Here is a 23,051-nt window from a genome sequence, read left to right on the forward strand (position 1 = left end):
CATGTGTGTGGTTGCCAGGTGTGTGGAAGGGTCTGCATTTGGCTGTGCTAGGGGGAGGCCTTTTGCATTCCTATAAAAAGCCCCTTTGAAGAGCCTGAAGAGGCCAGTGGATATTGACCCAGGTCCTCCCAAATCTAAATCTATCTGATGTTTCTGTCTTCTTCACACTAAATATATTGTTTTGTTTTGTTTTTTTGTTTTTCGAGACAGGGTTTCTCGAGACAGGGTTTCTCTGTGTAGCTTTGTGCCTTTCCTGGAACTCACTTGGTAGCCCAGGCTGGCCTCAAACTCACAGAGATCCGCCTGCCTCTGCCTCCCAAGTGCTGGGATTAAAGACGTGTGCCACCACTGCCCGGCTCTAAATATTTCTTATCCCTCTCTCCTCAAGAGTACCCTGGAAAAAAGTGGGAGCAGGCCTCCCACACTTACTTAAAAATTATTTGTTTATTTTATGTATATGTCTGTGAACCACGTGCATGCCCACTGCTTAGAGAGGCCAGAACAGGGTAGGGTGTGAGATGCCCTAGAATTGAAGTTGTGAGTCACCTTGTCTGTGCTGGGAATCAAAGCCAGGTCCTCTGGAAGACCAGCCAGTGCTGTTAACTGCTGAACCACCTCTCCAGCCCACTTTAATTCTTGTTTGTTTATTTTTTTTTTCCTGTCTTTTTAAATTCTGGTAGAAAGTTGGTTTTACATATGACTAGGTAACAGCATTATATATGACTTTAATAACCTCATAGCTTCCTCTCCCCATATAGACATATATAAATATCAAGCATTTCAGCAAGTGTGAGAAGGAAATTAAGTAGAGAACAGTAATCACTCCCTTTTGAAATGGGTCGTTTAACACCTCTTGTACAAACAGTCTGCACCTTTTGTGTGTTGTTCTCCACAGTAAACACCAACGCTAACTCCATCCATTACCAGTACTTCCTTTTGTGCAAGTCAAGTTGACCTTGTTCAACTGTGTTAAGCCATTTGTGCGGATTTTTCCCTGGGGGTTGGAGTGCATTCAACAAACATGTGGATTTTTGATTTATTGGTCACAAACAAAGGCTAAAAATCTTATAGGAGGATAAAACTCATCTTTGTTTCAGCTTATGTTAGGAGGAAGAGTTGCTTCGGCCCCATGGAGACTCTGCCTTTATTTTGAACTTATTGCCTGGTGCATCAGAGCAGTGAGATCAATATTTTGAGTCATTTTTCAAGCGCTACAATTGCAAACCAACTTTAGCAAGACAAACTAAAACTTCATTTGGCTTTAACAACTCAAACCTTCAATATTTCTTTTCCAGTTTTCAATCAACCCGCTCATTAATGAGCTTGTGATTTGTTTGAAGTGTTTTAGTCACATAAACCCTGACGTAATATGTTTATTAATGTAGTATAAGCTCATTATAAAGAAATTAAAGCAGGGCTTAAATGGCAAATAAAGGTGCTTGCTGCTCGAGCCTGGAGACCTGAGTTTGATCCCTGGGACCCGTGTAAAGGTGGAAGGAGAGAACTGACTCTACAAAATTGTCCTCTGACTTTCACGTGTATACTGTGGTGCACACACACATGCACCCACACACACACCATGTACACATGTATACATAACAATAACCAAATTTAAATAAGAAAGAAAAATTAAATGTCAAACTGTAGAAAATTAAACTCTTACATGGACAGCCATTGGTAAGAATAAAATAGTGAGTTCGAGGACAGCCTGGTCTACAAATCGAGTTCCAGGACAGCCAGGACTGTTAAACAGAGAAACTGTCTCGAAAAACCAAACCAAACCAAACAAACAAAAGAATGAAATAGTATAATTCCTGAATGTTTTCCTGGGGTCTATCACATTCAATATAAAGACAATTTTTATTCAGTAGTTCGCTGACCATCATTAGACAGGTCTTAGAAATATACTAATCATATATTATAGGCTTTTTTTTAATATTGTGACTATCATTTAATATCTCCTTGCCATCTTCTCATGTTAGCATATATAAAGTGTATTTCATTCTTTGGATTGGCACATATAGTTCTGTGATATTACACATATTATAATTCACTTAAACGAATTATATCAAGGTTTGTTTCACCACATCAAAGTTTCAGTGGCTATTTTTAAACCAAACCTACATACAGATACAGTTGGAAGCCAGTGCACTTAAACATGAAGTAATGGGCCAAGCCTGACAACCTGAGTTCAATCCCCAGCAGTATACCTACATAGTAGAAGGTGAGAACTAACTCTCACAAGCTGTCCTTTGAAGTTTATGTGTGCTCATATACACACCTACACAAATGCAAATATATATGTATAATTTTTAAACTTTTTAAAAAGAAGTAATGGAATGATACTATTTGATTGTATCTCATTCTTGTTAGCACCTCAGCTCACTATGGGACTAGGCCAACTTTGCAGCAAATGACATTTCAAAAATCTTACTAATACTTTTAGTTCTTAAGGATAAGTGCATTTTTATATAATTTGAGAATATTGTCCTACAAATGACCCCCCCGACATGGTCTTTTATGAATCACTGAATGAAAGTAACAATTCCTTGAGCAGTATATAGCTTTTCAGTTTACAGAGCACCTTGACATAATTATCTCGTCTACTTCTCACATTGGTGTGATGCATGTAAAATAGTTTTATAGGGGAAAAAAAAATAGTGCTGACTTGGAAATTCACACTGCTCGGAGTAATTCTTTAGCGAGCAGACCTTTTGTTCTGCTAAGTCAGGACTCAAGCCCACTGCTCTGGAAGGAGTGCTATATCATACTGGTGCCTTAATGTGAAAAGCACTCGTGTGCTACTTCACTAACGGAGGTTGCTAATTTGCTATCCAGTTTTCAGGCATTTTTCTTTAATTCTTTGATATCTAGAGATTAGACTCACCAGGCGTTTATTAGCAAAGTGCTCCAGTAATTGTCGCTGTCCTGAATAAAGCATTTAAAGGACATTTTGCAGCAGCTGTTAATGGCTGGTGAGTCTCAGTCCTGCTTTTCCTCATTTGGAATTGAAGATCAGAGAGGAGCGGTGGAGAGATCACGGAATGTAGCAGCAGCCATGGGGCCTGAGACATCAGAAAGTCCTATCCGCACACAGCATTATTTCTTATTCCAAGGAACTTCCTTTCCGAAGTGTCTGTAACGGCTGGCATATTCTTCCCTCATTTCCGCAGTCCCCAGAGGAAGCAAGCACCTGCTCAGGGAGAGGAAATCATTGTTTTGCTGTCTTCCCCTTTGGGAAAGGAAGCATATGAATGATATGATTGTTGCCATAACTGCATACTTAAGTTGGCTCATTAACAGACCCACCCCCGTCCTTGATTTAAACTGAGAACATACTTCTGAACTTCCTCTTTCATACATCTATTGCAACAAGGGCCTCAAAAATCAGTTCTGAAATTCCACAGGATCCTGTCTCCTATTGAAGCACTGAATGTTAAACATGTCAGTGATTTTTAATCAACTATGACTTTGCTCAACAAAATTTGAAACTCTATTGTTCCGTTCCCACCTGTCAACATGTTGTGGAATATTAGTTTAAGATGTATTACATTAGTTTGTGCTGTGGGATTTTTGTTTAATGATGCAAAGATGTGCTGCATTCTTACATTGCATTTGTTTAACTTGTAAAGCTGTATAATTTGGTCTAATAAAAAGTGGAACAGCCAATAGCTAGGCAAGAGAGAGGGATAGGCAGGGCTGCCAGGCAGAGAGAATCAATAAAAGAAATCTAGGCTCAAGAGAGCATGAGGAGTGAGATGAGGAGGAAAGGAGGACACCAAGGGCCACCCAGCCACACAGCCAACCATGAAGTTAGAAGGAAAGAAAAATATATAGAATAAAGAAGGGTAAAAAGCCCAGAGGCAAATGTAGTTAAAGAGAAACAGGATAATTTAAGTTAGAAAAGCTGGCTAGAAACAAGCCAAGCTAAGGCTGGGCATTCATAAGTAAGAATAAATCTCCATGTATTTGAGAGCTGGGTGGCGGGCCCCCAAAGAGCAAGAACGAAAGCAAGCAAACAAACAAACCAAACACCAAAAACTACAGTGGTTTGCCCTCATCTCATCTGCCCAGTATTACTAGGTACAGGTCAAAGTGCACTTGGCTGTCAATCAAACTGTCTCTACCTCAGCTGGTGCAGTCTCTAGCCTCTTCCCACTTCTCTGCTTTTTATAATGCTGCTTCCCCCTCAAGCCTTCCTCCTTTGCACATGAATTCTATTCAAGTTTGAAGAACAGGCCCTCAAGTGGTACAAAAGCCTTCCTGGCTATGACACCCCTACTGTGTGTATCTGCAGCGGGGAGCAACACTCTCCTCACACTCAGATGTCTTCCTTTTTCAAACTCAGATGTCTTCCTTTTTCAAATTATAGTTGAACCATCAAATGAGTAAGCTTGAGAATCAAGCTCTTTTAAAATTTTTTTCTTTTTTTTTGTAGGGGAGGGGTTTGAAACAGGATCTCTCTGTGTAGCCCTAGCTGTCCTGGAATGCACTCTGTAGACCAGGCTGGTCTCAAACTCCTTGAGACCCATCTGCCTCTACCTCCCGAGTGCTGGGATTAAAGGTGTATACTACCATGCCTGGCTAAGAATCAAGCTTTTAATATATTTTAATATTATTTTTTATTTTATTTATTTATAAAATATTGAAATATTTTAATATATTTCAACTTGAGTTGAAATAATCACAGTAGGCTTAAGTATAGTATATATCTTTCCAATGCTCCCATCCCTAGAACTTTGTCTCTGAACCAAGCGGGGAAATGTACAATGAGTGAAGTTGGGTTTTATTTACTACATACCAAGTCTATAGAATACCACTGACAGAAGAGTCACAGCAGTTGATTGATTTCCTGCTCTGGCAGTACATGGGAATGGCAGATAACTGCAGAATGATCAACACCTTCCCCTGACAGAGTGGATAAATTGCCCTTTCATATACAAGAATGACTTCTTGGCACCCATGACATTTGTGTATCAGGTACCACTGGACACACTTCACAGGGTCAGAGTTTCCATGGTGGAAACTTCACCAGTACTTTCTAGTTCAGAATGATCTACTTAGCAAGTCTAATAAACAAAAACATTTCTGATTCAAGAAGTTCTTTTAAAATTACAAGAAGTAGCCATAGTTAGGTGGTGTTGGCACACACCTTTAATCCCAGCACCCAGGAGGCTGAGGCAGGTGGATCTCTATGCATTCAAGGCCAGCCTGGTCTACAGAGTGAGTTCTAGGACAACCGGGGGTACCCTGTCTCAGAAAAAAAAAAATTACAAGAAGTATGTCATATCTTGAGAATGAGCATTTCCTATGACAATTTTATCTCACATCACGCCTGTCTCAGTCCATGGCCCATCTTATCAAACTTAACATTTAAAGTTTCACATTGTATGTTAATGTTTAGTGTGTTGATCATACTCCTCAAGGGTGAGAACATGGTAAAAGTGACTGGCACCTCTCATGGCTCTTAGTATAATTCTGAGTATAGCACAAGATGCTAACTATATATTCACTGGCTGATATCACAGTCATCTTCCAAATGGAATTTTAGTTCCAATCCAATAGGTTTTAAGTAAGAAATGGTGAATCAATGGAATTTACAGGAAGAAATAAAATCTATTCTATGTAGTTTGAAAGAAGAGACTCAGATGAAATGACCACACAAACATGCCTAGACAAGGTTAAGAAAACAGAAAACTCATGGTAAGTTACCCAAGCACAAGCCATGAGAGGAGAACCCGAATGTCACCTGGGGTTGAAGAAAAAGAAAATAGGGCCCAAAGGGTCCACACCTGTAAGCCCTCAGGAGACAGAAAGGAGGAGTGCCACAGATCCACGGCTTACATAGTGAGTTCCAGAGTCGCTGTATTAAAAATAGAAAACAACAAAACTCCAGAGAAATAAAAAAGACAGATAGAACAAAGGAAGAACAAAGCACAATGGATTCAGAAGAACCCAGTAAGAACTGACGTGGAGTAGAACTGAAGAATGGCATGATTCCTGGAAGAAAGGAGGCGCCCAAGCCAGAGCATGGGAGAAATTCTCATCTGCACCCTCAGATCACCCATGTGGTTCTGCTCAAAAACAGCCCCAGTGATTGAGCCAGCAAAATTTCAGCTAGAGCGAGGGGAGCAGGGAAGAAAAGGTGGAGAGGAATAGCAGTGGAGAGGACACGGGTGGGGCAGGGCAGGATTGGAAGGTAGCTAGCCCAGTCTCCATTATAAATGGAGACAAAAGAAGGTGGAATCATTATCGAACAGGAGATAACAGGAAACCCAACAGTCATGTGAATTGAACTGAAGCTGAACAGGCAAATTTAGATCTTGACATGGTGTTGATTTTCTCCACTAAATCTTTCTGAATATAGAGAATGAAAGTTCTGTTTTGGTCAAAGATTTTGTTTTTCAGCATTTAGCCTGGGAATGAATCTGCATAAACATCACTCAACACACTGAATAAGATCTGTTGATGGGCATAATTGTTATCATACCCAGATGTGGGGGCTATCCTACCTACTAAGCATCTCCATTTTAAGTTTGTCTTTGTTTTTAATTTTTTCTTTTTTAGTTTGGGCTCTGTAAATATCTAATAATTTTAATTACTAATTTTACATATTATTTAGTAGAAAATAGAAGAAATATTTATTTCCTGTGGGAAAGAATTGTTACTAACAACATCAAGCCATTCTCCTTATGTTTAAATTTTACTTTAAACTTATTTTAATATCTGTCATTATAGCTTCATGCCATTAGTTACCATTTCGGGGACAGTAAATATTGACATAAATAGAACCACAGAACCATGAAGGCCTTGTAATCTACTGTGTTCTCGAACAAATAAACAGGTCCTCACAGGTAAATTCTCTTTGTCAGGCAGCTGGCTATGACAGAGCCATATGAGAAAAATCAGCATCCAAAGTCAGTTGCCCAGACTCCTAGAAATGCCTTATCTATTATTTCTTACTAAGTTGCCAAAGAGCAGAGAGAGCTAAAGTAAGAGTTTTGGAATTAGGCAGGTCGAAGCTCAAATCTTGCTGGTCCTTAGGCAAATGACAATTTCCTGCTTATACTCCATTTCTTCCCTTATAAACAGGGTGATTACACTGTAGGTGGGGATGCAAAATGTTCAACTACTTTGTTCAACAGCTTGGCAGTTTCTTGAAATGCTAAGCATACATCTACATGTGATCTGCCATTTCACCTGTAGTATTATGCAAGAGACAATGAAATACATATGCCTACAAAGATGCATACATCAGTGCTCACAGCAGCATTGTCTATAATAATTCCAAACTCAATATCACTAGCTGCTCACCAACAGATTAACAGATAAAGAAATCACGGCAAATCCATACAATGGAAAAGTTAATGACAGAAATATGCAATAGTATGAATGGATCCTAACAATTATGCTGTGTGAAACTAACTATAAGAAGGATACTTGGTATGATTCTACTTGCACAAAAACTCTAGAGAACACAATTTAATCCACAGAGACAGAAAGTAGACAGTTTTTTTCCTGGGGGTGAGGAAAAAAATAAACAGAATTAAATATGAGGTGATTATATAACACCTATCCCATTAGTTAGATTATATAACTACATCTTTGGCATGTAGTAGTAGCCATCCAATAGACACAAGGTATTACGTGCTGATTACAATACTGTTTCTTTTCTTTTAGAAAAAGTTAGTCATGGAGGGTGTTTAATGAAAAGTGTTGGGAGAGGCAGGATGCAGGGAGCATCAAGCCAGGAAGAGCACCTCTGTGTAGAGCAGAAGAGGCAGGGCAGAAAACAAGGGGAGCTACAGGCAAGCACAGAGGATTCTGGGGAAGGGGCACAGGAGGGCACAGAAGAAAGGAGCTGTTTTTCTCTCCATCTTTACTAAAGAAGCACAGTTCTTACCTTAAATTACACACTTCATAAAATTAACAGATTTTTTTTCAGCAGCTTTTATAAAAATTTCCATTTGATTCACAGAAATTGATATTATTGTACCCAATAAAACGTTGAAAAATATCTGAAAATCACAAAGCACTTTATAGTGCTAAGGGGATCTATTTCTTATGATTAAATATATACTCATGATTAAAGAGGTACTCATGACCTATTTAATATAGCAGAAAGAGAGGAGTCACATAACTTGATATATCTAGGCTTAAATATATATTTTTTATATATATTTACATATATAAAAGATAAACCAGCAAATGCTTGTACAAGTTGTTAGGGCAAACTCTCCAGTGGGCTGAGAGATCACCTATCTGAACTCTAAGAGAAGAAATGCAGAAATGGCTGTGGAGGCTCACAGACAACATTGCAGAGTGCTTGACAAACTGGCCGAACCTGCAACTAAAGGGCAGGATCACTGAAAAATATGCAAATACCTACAGGGGAAGGCACCTAAGCATGGGAGAGGAGTTTATACAGAAATACCAGGAGCACTTGGGGAAATGACGAGCCGTATGTCAGAGGACAAACCAGCCGATGAAATTTATGAACGTAAGGCCTTCCCAACCCCAACACTCCGAAAGTGGCAACAGGAGAGTCATGATCATCTTTAGCTACATAGTAAGTTCAAGGTCAGCCTGGGCTGCATGAAACCTAGTCTCAAACAGAACAAAACAAGTCCTCATATGTAAGGGTATTTCCCACTGTTAAATAGCCACTTTAAAGACCATGTCATCATTGGACTGAGAATATTTAAATAATATTGAGAGGAAACTGGATTAAGAGGAAAGATATAAAGAATACAGATTAAGCAGCTTAATTTGAAGAACTATAAAAATGGGGTTTAGAGGTCCCTCTCTGCTGGGACATGTGGATTTAAAAACTTTTGGATGTAATCTGGGAGACAGGACACCAGGTATAGTGTTCAGTACTGACTGTCAACATCTGGGTATCCCTGTGAGGACTGTGTAGTTAGGTTAACTGAGGTGGGAGGACCCACCTTAACTGTGGGTGGTGCCATTCCACTGACTGGGATCCTAGACGGAATAAAAAGGATGAAATGAGATGGACATCAGCATCCATTTTCATTGCTTCCTGATTATGGATGGAATGTGAGCAGCTGCATGCCATGACCTCCCTGACAGGATGGACTACGTCCTTGGACTCTGAGCAAAATAAACCCTTCCTTCCTTCCTTAATGTGGTTCTTGTTGGGTATTTTGTCTTAGCAACAAGAGAAGAATTTAATTCACCAAGTTTACAGATAATCTTGAGTTCTTTCCAAATAGAAAATGCCAACAATCTCAATGAAGGAGGGGGGCATTGAATTGTGTAAGTAGCCCAGGAGTGCTGACCTCCTTTTCAGGTGAGAAGACCTCAGAGAGGTGCTGTTGGCTATGGGGATACCATAGCAGAGTGGAAGGCTCTGTGCAGTTGGAGCCTAGATGTCCGTTCATCTTAAACTAGGTATGTAAAGGGCTAAGGATAGAAGTGGCCCACTTTCTCGCTGGATCTATACTGGAGGATGTTTTGTCGTTCTAAAGAAGTCTTCCTGTGGGAGTCGGGTGGGCAGAACTATGAATGTAGACTTTCTCCTTGAGGGTAGCTGTTTTGTGAGGATTGGCTAAAAATCTTAGGTGACCTAATAAACTTAGCTTTGCGTTGTGTTTTGAGAAAGGGTCTTGCTATGTAGCTTACACTAACCTAAAATTTGATAAACAACCCAGACTAACTTTAAGCTCACCATCCATCAGCCTTAGCCCCGGAGTGCTGGGATTACAGGCTACCCCTAATACACTCTTAAGCAGTCTCTTAACTCCTGGGCAGTCTTTGAAGCTAATTTTGAGATCTGCAGAGGTCTTTGAAGGATGACACAGTTTGTGAGCAGGGAAGTAGAATTCTTAACAGGCAGGGAATTTACCTCAGCACCTCTGTGATAAGTAAGTACAAGGCCAATGAAATTTGGCAGAGATACAAGAGACTAGAACGTAGTGGTGCAGAGAATTCAGATTACTGAGCAAGAAGCATAAAAGACTTTCTGTTGGGATGTTACAGAGCCTCTGCTCTGCTTTGCTCCTGTGCTTGAGATCACAGAGCTGGTGTGGTATGCCTCTGCGTAAAAAGCTCACAAGGTCTGGAGGCTTCAAAGGAAAAGCATGCTGTTTGGAAGCATTTTAAAACTCGGTTTCCTGCCTCTTTAACGGTCTCTCCTGTTTTTGAGGTAGTGGGGCTGGAGCCTAGGTCATCTCTCATGCTAGACAAGCTCTAGACCACTGGGCTACCCTCCTTATCCTGACAGTTGTTCTAAAGCAGATGATTGAGGTAAAACTAACAGGTGTGTACAGAAAGCAGTTTTCACATGATTAAAAAAAAAAAAAAGGCAGCCAGGTGATGGTGGCACACGCCTTTAATCCCAGCACTTGGGAGGCAGAGGCAGGAGGATCTCTGTGAGTTCAAGGCCAGCCTAGTCTACAGAGCGATGTAGTTAGAGTTTTCCTGCCTGGCCCACAGTCAGGACAAATCTCTCTCACCCACCAGGCCCATAGACGCTCAGAACCAACCAAGTAAACACACAGAAACTTACATTGTTTACAAACTGTATGGTCGTGGCAGGCTTCTTGTTATCTACTCTTTCTATCTTAAATTAACCCATTTCTGTTAATCTATACTTTGCCACGTGCCTTGTGGCTCACCATTACCTTACATCTTCCTTGTCATGGCTGCGGCTGGCAGTACCTCTCCGCCCCAGCCTTTACTTCCCAGAATTCTCTTCTCTCTTGTCCCGCCTATACTTCCTGCCTGGCCACTGGCCAAACAGCATTTTATTTATATAGAGCGATATCCACAGCAGAGTGAGATCCAGGAAAGTCACAAAGCTACACAGAGAAACCCTGTCTCGAAAAAAAAAAACAAAAAAAAGAAAAAAGAAAAAAGAAAAACCATACCAGAAAATGACAGTTATTTTTCAAATACAAAGACCAAGTGCATAAACACCTAGGGTTTACACATCAATTAGTTATTATAGTGAGGCCCGAAGGTACCATTACTAGGCACATATTAGGATCTGGGAAACAGAGGGTCACATATATTAAATAATTTACTCAGCGCTACCTAGCTGTACTATATGGATTCAAAAAAGCATCTGCCAGTCTTCATCCTCCATGTTTTTTTTTTCTTTGTTTTGTTTTTTTTTAGACAGTTTCTCTGTGTAACAGCTCTAGCTATCCTGGATCTCGCTCTGCAGATCAGGCTGGCCTTGAACCTACACAGATCTGCCTGTCTCTGCCTACCAAGTGCTGGGATTAAAGGTGTAGGCTACCACCACCCAGCCTCCATGATCTTAATGTCCCTGTTTGATGTAGTAATTCATGCTGGTATTTGATTGTGATTTTATTAACATAACAAAAAGTAGTTTCATCGAAACACCTCTTCTTCATCATTAATCATCATCTCTACCTTAGAAATATTTTCATCTTATTCTTCATGTAGCAAGCACACCTTGACCCTGTTATTACAACATCCACTATCACAGATTATAAGCAATATCTTCAACAGGGACATGGTGCTGAATGTCATGATTATTCATGTGTTGTGGCTGGTGATTTCAAACAAATTTGCCTTGTGGTGCCCACTCTATTGCATTTTGGAGTAGGTATAAATCTTGTTAAAACCAATAAAAATATAATTTCACGAATGTTTCAAAAGCAAACTCTCATGCCTCGGAAGTCTCAAATCCTTTCTGTTCTCTTCTTACCCAGTACTGAAAGGATTCTGATTTAAAAAAATACCTTTAAAGATAATAGTTTTACTAATTACAAAAGTAATATACCATCACTTAAAAACATTAAATATACATAAAGATATAAAGAAAAATCCAAAATTCTATTATCTCAAGATAAAATATGATGAACATCTTAATTTTCTTCCTTTAAATGTATGAAATTAAAATGTTAACTCTGGGGCTGGAGAGATGGTTCAGCAGTTAAGAGCACTGGTTGCTCTTCCAGAGGTCCTGAGATCAATTCCCAGCAACCACATGGTGGCTCACAACCATTTGTAATGAGATCTGGCACATAGGCAGAACACTGTATACATAATACACAATAAATAAATCTTTTAAAAAATGTTAACTTTGCTTTATTTTAAAGGGTAGCATAGAAATTTCAAGAAATTATAAACTATACATATATATATTTATCTAAGATACTCGTTAAAATTTCAAATGTGTTTTTATTAAACTTAATGCAGTCCTCCACATAGTAATTATGAGAGGTTATGGTAACAAGGAAAACTTTATTAATTTACTAAGAGTTGAAAAACATACCGAGAATTATATATTGTGTTTTATAGTGTTTGTATATTGAACTTGATTTTTGTTTATAATAATAGTCACTATATAATGATCAAATTATATATGAAAAGTTTTAAAAATATATAACATTCTTTGAATGCTTCCATGTGCCAGGTGCTATTATTCTAAAGATTTGCTGGTACTGTCTCACTAACTCCTTCCAACAACAGCATAAGGCAGGGACTATTATTTATCACGCCTTTTACAAATAAGAAAATGTAGACCTCAAGAGGCTAATTTAATTGGAGGCTTGGTTTACCAAGGCAAAGAATAATGGTGAGCAAAGATGGCCTTTGTTTGTTCACTGGGTTATTTTAATGGCTATGGTGGTTTGTATAAGAACGGCCCCCACAGGTTCATATATTTGAATGCTTAGTCACCAGGGAGTGGCGCTATTTGAAAGTATTAGAAGTTAAGAAGTGTGGCCTTGTTGGAGGAAGTGTGTCATTAGGGAGGGGCTTTGAGGTTTTAAAAGCGTAAGCCAGGCCCAGTGTCATCTCAGCCTGTGGACCAGGATGTAGCTCTCAGCTACTGCTCCAGTGCCACGGGTGCCTCTATGCTCCCTGCCATGAGGACAATGGACTGAACCTCTGGAACTGTAAGCCAGCCCCAGTTAAATGTTTTCTTTATAAGAGTTGCCCTGGTTGTGGTGTCTCTTCACAGCAATAGAATAGACTAAGGCAGTGGATAAACGAAGATGGCCAGTTAGAACTTGGTCCTGGGAAGAAAGCAGTGGAGCGAAGACTGAATAGACGTCTTTATTTCAGGGGAGAGAAGGGCAGCCTCAGACGATGATCTTGTGGATCTCGAATGGGCAAATGGGCATGAGCCCTTTAACTGACAGGGCACATTGGCCAATCCGTATCAAAGACATGCAGTTACGAAGTAGCAGAGCTCCTATCTGAGCCCAGGGAAGGCATCACCAGAGCCCACACTTTACCACTACCCCAACCTGCCCCTAAGAAGTATGAAGGAAAAAGACATCACAAAGAAAGTAAAAGTCCTCCTGCTCCACAACACAGTGCTGACAGCTGCCATTATACTGGGAAACATCTTCTTAGACCCTCTTTTGATTCAGGGTTTCCATGAAGCCAATGAGCTTTGGTAGACTGCCATGTGATCTTCCTGGAACAGGGAACCATAGAAGACATGTGAAGAAACACTTGGAGGGCATTTCTTCCTTTTTAAATTTTTTAAATTTATTTTACATACCAACCACAGTTTCCCTTCCTTCCTCTCCTCCTGTTCCCTCCCCCCACCTTAATTTTACCCCCCCACACACACCCATCCACTCCTCATAAAGGGTAAGGCCTCCCATGGGAGTCTACAAAGCATGGCATATCAAGTTGAGGCAGGACCAAGCTTCTCCTCCTGTATCAAGGGAGTAGGTTCCAAAAAGCCAGCTCATGTGCCAGAGACAGATCCTGGTCCCACTGCTAGGGGCCCCACAAACAGACCAAGTTAGATAACTGTCACCCACATGCAGAGGGCCTAGGTCAGTCCCATGCAGGCTCCCTAGCTGTAGATCTAGAGTCTGTGAGCTCCCGTGAGCTCCCATGAGCTCTGGTCAGCTGTCATTGTGGTTTTCCCCATCATGATGTTAACCCCCCCTCCCCACTGGGTTGCACAATCCTTCCTCCCTCTCATCAACATCAACTGGACTCCAGGAGCTCTGCCTGGGGCTTGGCTGTGGATCTCTGCATCTGCTTCCTTCAGTTACTGGATGAAGGTTCTATGATGACAATTAGGGTAGTCACCAATCCGATTACAGGAGAAGGCCAGTTCAGGCACCCTCTCCACTATTGCTAGGAGTCTTAGCTGGGGTCATCCTTGTGGATTCCTGGGAATTTCCCTGATACCAGCTTTCTCCCAATTCCCATAATGGCCCCCCTTATCAAGATCTCTCCTTCATTGTTCTCCCTCTCCATCCCTCCCCCAACTCGACCATCCCATCCCTCATGTTCCCATCCCACATACCCTCCCCTCTACCCTGCCCTCAATTTACCCAGAAGATCTCGTATATTTCCCTTTTCCAGGGCGATCCAAGCCTTCCTCTTAGGATCCTCCTTGTTAGCTACCTTCTTTGGAGCTGTAAATTATAGCCTGGTTATCCTTTGCTTTATATCTACTGTCAACTTATGAGTGAGTAAATATCATGTTTGTCTTTCTGAGTCTGGGTTACTTCACTCAGGATGTATTTTTTTCTAGTTTCATCCATTTGCCTGTAAATTTCATGATGCCATTGTTTTTTGCCACCAAGTAATACTCCATTGTGTATATGTACCACATTTTCTTTATCCATTCTTCAGATGAGTGGCATCTATGTTGTTTCCGGGTTCTGGCTATTACAAATAATGCTGCTATGAACATAGCTTAGCAAGTGTCTTGTGGTATGATTGAGCATCCTTTGGGTATATACCCAAGAATGGTATTACTGGGTCTTGAGGTAGATTGATAACCAATTTTCTGAAAATGGCTATACTGATTTCCAAAGTGGCTGTCCAAGTTTGCATTCACACCAGCAATGCAGGGTGTTTCCCTTACTCCACATCCTCTCCAACATAGGCTGTCATTAGCGGTTTTTTATTTTAGCCATTCTCACAGGTGTAAGATGGTATCTTAGAGTCGTTTTGCTGTACATTTCCCTGGTAGATAGTAATGTTGAACAATTCTTTAACTGTTTCTTGGCCATTTGAGATTCTTCTGTTGAAAATTTTCTGTTTCAGTCTGTACCCCATTTTTCAACTGGATTATTTGGTATTTTGATGTCTAGCTTCTTGAGTTTTTTTTTTTTTTTCTTTTGCTATTAGCTCAAGAATATTTCTTTTTTGCCTCCTGGTGTTTTCAGAAAATGTATAAGACCATCTCTTGTCTCCTGGATTCTGAAGCAGTTTCTATAAGGGATTTTCCTTTTTACTCTGTAAAACAAGTATTTAAACTATCCAAAGTTAGGTCAAATTTCACATATTAAAGGCATAGTCCTCCACAAGATTTTCCTCATTCCAAGTACTGGCCCCAAGATCAAGAGTTCCTAGACAAAATACATTTCTAACTAACTAGCTACAAATTCAAGGATTCCCATCATTAGGGCATATTTTATAATTCACTGGAATGATTTATAGAATTCAGGAAAGTTTATAGTCAAGATCACAGCTTTATTATAAAAGAAACAAATCAGGACCAATGAGATGCTCATCTGGAAGAGAACACCATGTAAAGGTAGAAGGACAAAGTCAATTCCTTAAAGTTGTCCTCTAACCTCCATGCATGTACCAAGACATACATGTGCCAACACACACACACACACACACACACACACACACACACACACACACACACACACATGCAATAATAGTGAAGGTGAAAAAAAATCAAACAAAAAAAGGCACAGATCAGGGTCAGGCAATTGAAGAGATACATACAGTGATGTATGTGAGGGTCCCCCAAATAAAGTGCCTGTGTTCTCCCCCCCAGAACACCATTGCCTGTCTTCTCCCAACTAGAACATCACTGCCTGTCTTTTTGTGGTATTTCTTCCCCCCAGAACACCACTGCCTGTCTTCTCCTGCCCCCCACCAGAACACCATTGCCTGTGTTCTCCTCCCAGAACACCACTGCCTGTCTTCTTGTGGCACTTCTCCCTCCCAGCTCATCATTGTCTACAGTCTTGTGATATTGACACATACAGTGCATCATTGAACAATGACTATTCAAGGACACTCACCAGGGTCTCAATGTCTGTAGTCTTTATTATGGACACTACCTAGGGATGACTGATGGACCATGTGACCCCAAACCTATTGTATCAGCTACTTCTCTTGGCACTGTGACCAAACACCTGATAGGGAAGCAACTTGAAAAGAAGGGAATATTCATTTGGCTCACGGTTTAGGAGGACACAGTTCATCACAGTGGGAAGGGACGGTGGCAGATAGCTCCGTGTCAGCAGGAGCTGGCAGCAGCTGTGCATGCCTCTCTGGGTGGATTGTAAAGCAGAGAGAGTACTGGATATAAAACCTTAAGGGCTGCCCCATAGTCATCCCATCCTCCAGCTGGGCCTCGCTGTCTAAAAGTTCCATAACCTCACAAAACAGTGCCACTGCCTGGGAGCCAAGTATTTAAACATAAAGGACATTTCACATTCAATTAATAAGATTCCATCATTGACCTCCATAGCCTCATGGTCATTTCATAATGTAAAATGCACTCTGTTTAACTTCAAGCGTATTATAGTCTTTCAGTTCTGATGTTCCAAAGTCCAAAGTCCCTTCTTAGACACAAATTACAGTCTTAGCTCTAAGTCCATGTAAAATCAAAGTTACATACTTTCAATTAAAAAAATCACAGAATAAATATTCACCTACCCAAAGAAATGTGGACACAGCAAAGGAAGATCAGACCAAAGCAAGATCAACCTCATCAGGACAGACATCAAACTCTGCAGCTCCATGTCTGACATCTGGAGCTCACAGTGAAATATCTATGCGCCAACAAGTTTGGGTAACCCCTCTCCAGACACGTTGCCTGAAGCACATATGGCCTCTCTCTTGGACTGGCTGAATTTTTTGAAATCTCCAGTGTCCTGGATCTCAATTACAACTTGGGTTCAAACTTCGCAGCTTCACACTCAGGAGCTCCTTATGGGGAATCCAACCCTGCTACGTAATTGTTGGGCTTCAGTGGTTTTCTGGAACCTTGGTAAAAGGCCTCCATGATCCCTTCACTCTTGCATCTTGCATGGTTGCATAACCAGCTTAGGTGGCCAGTGCCAAATAATGCTGCTAGTTGTAGCCTGGCTCTACTGGACCGCAACTGTAGAGGCCTCTATGTGCCTTTTTGCCAAAATTCCTTTCCAGGGGAAGACATACACAATGTCTACCTCTCCTCCTAAGGTCACAACAACAAACCAAGGCACGATTCCACCAATTCTCTCTGGACCTCCTTAGACAGCGCAGAGGAGGGGTGTGAGGGCCTCCTCCAACCAGCCGCATCTGAAAGGTTTATGCAGCAGGGATGAGAGATTCCTCATAGATGCATAGATGGAGTTAATCTGCCCTACCCTAGTCTTCCCCTGCTCTATACACTCTAGTGCCTCCTCCAGGCCACATGCAGCATTGCCAGGTGGTAGGAGCAGCCGGATACTCAAGTAAAACTCATGTCCCTCTATGGGGTGGTTTAAACCTTCAGCAAGTCCAGCTGGTTTGATCTTTTGCAAGGGGCAGAACTGAATGCCCTAAGATGGCAGTTGCTTAGCTCAGAGGATGGTCACTCAGAACAGCCCACAAGGCTGAGTCTGTGAAATTACTTCCTTAGGGGTCCTAGATACATCAGAAAACATTGGAGTCATTTCATTTTTCAAATGAAAAATTTCCAAATGGCTTTGCACTAGTATGCCTAGGATTTCTCAAAGGTTAGGGTCTTGTCCTCAGGCATCGTTCCTCTTATCCAAGTGTTAAGTGGGAGGCTTCAGAATAGTTGCACTACTCTCTTTAATAATCTGCTTTGTCTGAACCTGTCTGTCCACTCTGTCTGTCACTTTAACCACATACAATTGCCTTGCCAAATTATGTTTTCCACATCTTTCTGTCTGCTTTCTGCTGTTTCACCACTGTTAATCTGGGTAAAAGCAGTGAGCAATAACCATGTCACAGCCTGAATGTGCTGTTCTGAAATTTCCTCTAACAATGAAGTACATTACTCTTTAAGTCAACCTCTCTCAGAATTTCAAGACATCAGTAGAATTCAGCCAGCTTCTTTGCCAGCATACAATGCAAACAGCCATTAGAAGTCCTTGTTCCTGTTAGAAATCTGAGGAGCCCAACCTTTCTGGGCACCTTCCTATCAATATCATCTTCCACATCAGAATTGCCCACTAAACTCTGCTTATAGCATGGAGGCTGCAGCTTCAAACTCTTTCACATTCTTCCTGCAAACCAGTCCTGGAGGCACATAAACCACATGGTCAAGTTTATCATAGCAACGACCCTATTATTGGTATCACATTTCTATTTGCATTACTTTTCTTATTGGCAGGACCAAATATCTAGAAAGAAGCAACCTAAAGGAAGAGGGTTTTACTGTGGCTCCACAGTTTGAAGGGATACAATTTATGGTAGGGGAGGGATGGCGACTCTGTAACATGGGGTGTAGCAAGCTTTCTTGGACCACAAGAAATTACGACAAGAGACTTATTACTAGGCATGAATGCTCAGCCTTAGTTTAGGCTTGTCCCACTAGTTTTTTTTTGTTGTTTGTTTGTTTGTTTTGTTTTTTCTTTTTCGAGACAGGTTTCTCTGTGTAGCTTTGGAGCCTGTCCTGGATCTCGCTCTGTAAACCAGGCTGGCCTCGAACTCACAGAGATCCACCTCGCTCTGCCTTCTGAGTGCTGGGATCAAAGGTGTGTGCCACCACTGCCCAGCTCTTATAACTTAATTTAACCTGTTTCTCTTCATCTGTGTTTTGTCTCAGGGCTTTTTACCTTTCTTTCCTTCTGTATGTTCTACTTTCCTGTTTTCTCTGTGGCTGGCTGGGGGCTGCCTGGCACCGGGCATCTGTCTCCCTCTCTTTCTCCCTCATTCTTTCTCGAGGCATCTCCTTCCTTTCTCTCTCATTCTCTCTTAAACCTAAATTCCTCCTCCTACTTATTCTCTCTGCCCACCGGCCCTGGCTATCCCTCTACTGCTTAGTTATTATCGGTTGTTCAGCTTTTTATTAGACCAATCAGGTGCCTTAGGCAGGCAAGGTAAAACAATAACACATCTTTACATAATTAAACAAATGAAGCATAAAAAAATGAAATACACCTTTATATAGTTAAAGTAGTATTTTACAACATAAACAAATGTAACACATCTTTACATTGTTAAAGTAATATTCCACAACAATAGGGAGCTTAAGGCAATTGCTTGTTCACACATCTGGGTAGATTAGGGGTTAAAGACAGGGCAGCACAGAAAGTTCGTCTATAAAGTGGCTCCATGACCCACTTCCTCCAGCTAGGTTCAACTTTCTAAAGGCTCAACAAACTTCCCAAACCAGCAAGGAAGTAAGTGTTCAAACAGATGAGCCTATGGGGACAATTCACATCCAAACCACCACAATCACCAGAAATAATAAAGGCACTTGTATATCTTGGGAATTCTAGAGATTTCCTTTCCCTTCCAGGAGCCAGGAACAAAGGCTAGCCAAACTCTTTATTAAATGATATTTCCCCCCACTGTTAGCTCTAATTGTAGTCTATTAAGCTGCTCAGTTGCAGCATGGAATTGGCTCCTTAGCAACAGGGCATTGTCACTGAGTCCCTTTTGTTTTGGTGTGGTCCAATAGGACAAGGGACATGGCAACTTTGCTGTGCTTTCTTTTGTTAACTCTATAAATAATAAACTGGCTGAAGTTTTAGAAGGGCTTATTGTTTCTCCATCAGCCAACTACGTTAGCCTTTCTTGGCTTGTCGTGTATAGAAGTAAGAAAAATTTCAAAAGGGACAGGTTAGGGAAATTAAAATTTGACTTTTAGGGGCATGGCAATGGGAGCTGGCATGGTGGCACATGCTTATAAACCCCAGCCCTTAGGAGGATGGAGCAGGAGGACCACAAGTTTGAACCCACTGAGGCTCTACAGGAAGTGCCAGGCTAGCCTAGGTTACTGTGTCTCAAAAGATAAAAATAAAAAACAAAACCAAGGAGATAAATAAACAAGCATGCAAATGTACCTCTTCAGCAGTTCACACATGAAACAGAAGCAGGAAGAAATCAGTAGATATAAGTTATACATTGGCTATAGCCAATGACACTATAGGAGAAGATGAATTCTTGGAAGGATACAGAGAGGCTAATGAGAAGGCACTGTTGTGTTTGCTCAGACTTACCATAAAGTCTCTTAATAAAAATGATTTTAGGGGTATTATATTTAGTTTCTTCTCTGATGAAAGTATCTCTTCTACATCATCCCAACAAAGTCTTACTAGTTGCTGCCTCAGTGAATCTAGAATGGAAGAGACGGGCAATCATTCCAAGGACAACCAATTCTGTTGATATAGATCTAATCACTTTTGCATCTTTCTCATATATTGAACTGAAACATGCCTTGTAATAATCTTTGCTATTGATCTGTCATCATTTCATGGAGTATATATTCACACAGCTATTAGCTATGCTCTGTGACAGACTTTCTGTGAAGGCAACCAAGTGAACACCTGCTTTCATCCATGCTCACATGGCCTTGTCTTTGTACTCACCACTATTCAGTCTCTCTCATAAGACAGAACACACAGCTCCAATTTCATCAGTGAACAATACAATGAGATTGTTGTTTCTAATAAAGTAGGTTATATCCTTTTCTTCCTTTTATAAATGTATTTTGTAAACTTACAGTGTTCATTCTTCAAAGAATGGTATGAGGGAGAAAGGAAATTGGAATGCATATTAATGTCTCATTCTATTGTAGCATAATTGAATTTTGAACATTTATTTGAATCGGGATCTGGATCTCAGTATTCAGGATGGCCTCAAACTTGCAATCCTTCTGCCTCCCAAGTTCATTTTTTTTCTTTTTCTTGTGTGTATGTGTGTGTGTGTGTGTGTGTGTGTGTGTGTGTGTGTGTGTGTGCTGTTACATTGTTATGTCTGCATATGTGTGTAGGTGAGAGTGCATGTGTTGTATATTATGGGGATGTGAAAGCCAGAAGTTGAATTTTCCCTCAATCACTTTCCACTTTATTATTTTTTTGTTTCTTGTTTCTTGAGACAGGATATCCTTATGTAGCTCTGGCTGGCTTGAAACTCTCTATGTAGACCATGCTCTGGCTTTGAACTCATGGAGATATACCTGCCTGTGCCTTACAAGTGCATGGCAGTAAGCCACCATGCCCAGCTTTCCACATTGTTCTTTAAGACAGGGTCTTTCACTGTTCTTGGAGACTGCAGATTCAGGGAGACAGTCTGGCCAAAGAAATCCCAAGACCCTTCCATCTTTGCCTCCTGAGCACTGGGATTATAAGCACAGACCGACTTGCTCAGAGTTTGATGGGGATTAAACTCAGGTCCTAAACTGGGCACTTTATTCACTGGGCTATCTCTTCAGGCTCATATCATATGTATCTTTAACAACATTTAAAACAACTTGGTTTGATTTTATATTATTAAAATAATACATGCTCACTGTAAAAATAATTCAAACAACACAAGTTAGTATTAAGGAAAAAAAATAAGATAGTTGATTTCTGACTCTCAAGTCTATATTCCCACATGCTAAAGGTAACCACAATTTGCTGCCCATCCAGAATTTCCTTCTGTATTAGGCAACACAAGATCTACCTTACTTTTCTAGATAGCTGCATTGTATTTTATTGTAATGGTTACACCATCATTTATTTATCCATTTCTATAAAGATGGACAAACAGTTAAATCCTTTTTCATTTTAAAGCAATACCCAAAAAAATCTTTGCACATGTTGCTTTGAACACTGAAGAAAATACATCTGTAAAATAAATTCCTTGAAGTGCACCAGCTGTGTCAACTTTTATCTTCCAAGGCATATCAGTTTATATTCCTACTGTGTGGATGAGCTTGTCTTCCCATGTACTGACTGAGAAAATAACTAATTTCTTATGACTGACAAATGGACTGTCATGTGGACTGCCTGTCTTCTATCTACCCCTCCAGATTCACCCTGCTTTTGTCCTTACCCCAGGATGACAACCACAGGCTCTGCCTGTAGCTTCCTGTCTGTCAGCTTTAGGAGGGAACACCAGCAGAGAGAGGATTGGATAATGAGGAGGACTGACCACTCAGCAGACCTGTGTGATGGCTGTGACTCTTTTTTTAAAAAAAATTATATTTGTGTTTTAATTTTACATATCAGCCATGGGTTCCCCTGTCCTCCCCGCTCCTGCCCCCACCCCCACATTCCCCCCAGCCCCTCCCCTCCATTCCCATCTCCTCCAGGGCCAAGACTCCCCTGGGGATTCAGCTCAACCTGGTGGATTCAGTACAGGCAGGTCCAGTCCCCTCCAGACTGAGCAAAGTATCCCTGCATAAGCCCAAAGTTCCAAACAGCCAGCTCATGCACTAAGGACAGGTCTGGGTCCCACTGCCTGGGTGCCTCCCAAACAGTTCAAGCTATTCAATTGGCTCACTTATCCAGAGGGCCTGATCCAGTTGGGGGCTCCACAGCTTTTGGTTCATAATTCATGTGTTTCCATTAGTTTGGCTATTTGTCCGTGACTCCTAAGGAAAGGACACAGCTGCTCAGGGAGCCTTCTTTGTCTCTGGGTCCCAGCCACTGCTTTCTTTCCCTTATCTTTTGGACATAGAGACGGTGGTCTATCATGCTGGCCAGGTCCTGCCATCTGTTTTTTACAGGTATCCCATCTTTGTAAAGAGCAATGTCCTTACTAAGCACTCCTCAAAGCACCCAGGTTTTGTTTTCTGGTTCCCAACTCCCTATGGTCTAGCTACTCCAGATTCCGTTGTTTCTCTAAATGGTTGAGAGACCTGATACAATTATTTTCTGCTTGAGGACAGCAGAAAGTGATAATTCATTCAGCATATAACAACATACTGAGTGCCCATTATGTGCTAGACATTGTCTTGCTATAGGCTCTGAAGAGGAGATGAGCAAGGTTTCTGAGAGTCAGGGTTGAGGTTAGGATGTGTGTGTGTGTGTGTGTGTGTGTGTGTGTGTGTGTGTGTGTGTGTGTGTTGAATGTGTTTCTGGTTCCCATGTCCATTTGTATATACATGTGGAGGGCAG

This window comes from Onychomys torridus, chromosome 15 (assembly GCF_903995425.1).
Source record: "Onychomys torridus chromosome 15, mOncTor1.1, whole genome shotgun sequence".
NCBI classification, from domain to species: Eukaryota; Metazoa; Chordata; class Mammalia; order Rodentia; family Cricetidae; genus Onychomys; species Onychomys torridus.